Below are 3247 nucleotides of genomic sequence, written 5' to 3'. Positions count from 1 at the left end.
ATGACCTAGAGCAGTGCACTGGGGGACACGCACGGGAGACACGAGAATTCTAGTGTGGAAGCTGGAGCAATGGTGTAGGCGGTAAAGTGCTGGCTCCCATGCAAGCATGAAGACCTGGCTTTAATACCAGCAGCCAGAGGACAAACTGGTTTTAGTGACTTATGTCTGTGGCTCCTTCACTGGGGAGGTGAGGGGTGGAGTGGGGGATCTCCCGAGCTTACTGCACAGCCAGCCTAGCCAAATCAGCAAGCTCCCGATACAATGGAGGGAGAGATTCCCTCTCAAAAATAGAATGGGGGAGCCAGCAAGATGGCTCAGTGGGTAAAGGCAATTGCTGCCAAGTCCAAGGACCTGAGTTCAATCCCTGGGATGCACATGGTGGAAGGAGAGAGAAACTACTACAAGTCATCCTCTGAGTACCACTCATACACTGTGGTACTCATGTATGTTCCGTTCCATAAACAAATGAGTATGTAAATACCTAAATAAATAAATAAATGTAATTTTTTTTTCCGGAGCTGAGGACCGAACCCAGGGCCTTGCGCTTGCTAGGCAAGCGCTCTACCACTGAGCCAAATCCCCAACCCCATAAATGTAATTTTAAATAAAATAAAAAGTGAGGTGAGAACAGCTGAGAAGATACCTGAGGGTGACCTCTGACCTCTCCACGCACGCACAAGTGCAGACATGCACACACACACACACACACTAATCTGCACCTCCACACACAAGTGCAGACACACACACACACACACACACACTAATCTGCACCTCCACACACAAGTGCAGACACACACACATACACACACACACACACTGGATCTGCACCTCCACACACAAGTGCAGACACACACACACACACACACACACACTGAATCCACACCTCCACACACAAGTGCAGACACACACACACACATACACACACTGAATCCACACCTCCACACACAAGTGCACACACACACACACACTGAATCCACACCTCCACACACAAGTGCAGACACACATATACCACATACACACACACACACACACATACACACTGAATCTGCACCTCCACACACAAGTGCACACACACACACACACACACACACACTGAATCTGCACCTCCACACACTAGTGCAGACACGCACAGGTTGCCAGGGTAGTGTGAAAGTCCCAAAGCCCCACGGCCAAGCTGGGGAAACTGATAACGTTCATCAATGCAACAGACCGGAGCTGTTCTATGTCATTTTGCTGATTCTTGGTTGGAAATCAACCTCTGGTATCCCTCTGCTCCCCCTCCTCAATCCCTTCTCTGCCTCTGAAGGAGGGCAGACAGACCAGATGACACACCTTCTGAAGATCCAGTTTTCTTTCGGTTTCAGCCTCTACCACACAGTTAGAAGGAGATCATGTCAAGCCCTTCCATTGCCCCTCTCCTTGGGGCCTTGGGGTTCCTGAACCGTGGGAGCTGAGGTCATAAGGAAGGGCAAGCCTGGGGCTGGAGAGATGGCTTCGGCAGGTAAAGAGCTTTACTGTTCTTTCAGAGTAGCAGGGTTCAGTTCCCAGCACCCACATCAGGAAGCTCAAACTGCCCGTGACTCCAGTTCCAGGAGATCTAACATCATCCTTTGGCTTGGGTGAGTGTCTGCTTGTACAGGGTACATGCACATGCGTACTCAGACTAACACACTGCAATACGCTTTTTATAATTACTTTGTTTAAACAATGAAGAGGGCTGAGTACACAGCCCAGTTGCTTTGTTGCTCGCCCACTGTGAACAGGATTTTATGTTTCCCGAGCACCACATAAATAAGATATGTGGTGACACGTGCTTCTAATCCCAGCACTCAGGAGCTGGAAGCAGGAGGATTAGGGATTCCAGGTTACTCTCAGCTATATAACAAGTAGAGGCTAGCCTGGGCTACATGAGATTCTCTCATAAAACGGAATAAACAGACAAAATGGGTCTGGAGCTGTCAAGATGATTCAGTGAATAAAGTGCTTACCACCAGGCCTGATGACCTGAGTCTGATCTCTGGAATTGGTAGTAGTGGGTGGAGTCCCACAAACCGTCCTCTGACCTCAACTTGAAGGCCACAGCCTGCTTGTGCCAGCTCCCTCCCCCCCAAAACAAATAAATGTTAAAAACGACGACAACAAAATAGGCATTTTCAAAAGCCTACTTAAAGGAGTAAGGCAGGAAGGTGAGAAGTTCAAGACCAGCCTAAGCTAGAAGGGTAAGTGTGGAAGGGGCTTGTGTCAAAAGGGAGGTGGGTGTCCCAAAGTCAGCAAAATACCCTGGGAATGGCACGTGTGCAGCCTTGCACAGCGGCTCTGACTGCTTCAAACTGGGTTGTCACAGGGTGTAGATCAGGGTTCTCTAAGGAGCATCTATGAAAAAAGTGGGGAGGGCCAGGTAGTGTGGACCACAGGCTGTGGGCTGGGTAGTCCAACAACGACTGTCTCGTGGAGGAATGACCAAGGATCCGATAGTTATTCAGATGGCCCAGGCTGGAAGCCTCGGCAGCCCATTTGGTGCTGGAGGCCTTGAGGATTCCTAGAGAGCTGCGGGCCTTCGGTCCACACTGGAATGCCAAAGAAGCAGGTTCTAGCCCAGGGAAGGAAGGTCTCGGCAACAGGATACATGAACTTGTCAGAGAGAGCATGAGGGCGAGCAGGCAAGGAGCAAAAGCTTCCTTCCTCTGTGTCCTTTCATGTGGGCTCCTCACCAGACGGTGTGGCCCAGATTAGGAAGGGTCTTCTGGCCTCCGCTGATCCAATCAGGAAAACCCTTATGGACAGGCCCAGGTGTTTGGGTTTTAGTTGATTTCAGATACAGTCACAGTGACAACTACGACTACAGCGGACTTGATTCAATGTTCTCTTGTAGGCTAGGTGTATTGGCCAAGGGGCAGATTTCTGTTGTTCGAGTAAAGGTGATGTTTTTTAAAAATCCTTTGTGGTGCTTTGATTGGAACCCAAGGTCTTAGGCATGCCGAAAATTGCCCAACTACTGAGCCACAGGCCTAGTTCTAATGGTGGTGATGGTGGTGGAGGTGGTATGTGTGGGGTCCTTTCTTCTTCAGTAACAGGGACTGAACCTAGGAACTCACCCACACTGGGCCACTATTCTACTGTTGAGTTACATCCTAACCCTTTCGGTTTCTTTTGTGTTTCGTTTGCCTTTGTATTCTTGGAGGTGAGGTCTCATTACATAGCCTTGGCTGGTCTGAAACTACGCAGACCAGGTTGGCCCCAAATTGAG

Source organism: Rattus norvegicus, chromosome 12, assembly GCF_021556685.1.
Source record: "Rattus norvegicus strain SHRSP/BbbUtx chromosome 12, alternate assembly SHRSP_T2T, whole genome shotgun sequence".
Classification (NCBI taxonomy): Eukaryota; Metazoa; Chordata; class Mammalia; order Rodentia; family Muridae; genus Rattus; species Rattus norvegicus.
The sequence above is the reverse complement of the archived record's forward strand: the minus strand, read 5'-3'. Positions refer to the sequence as shown.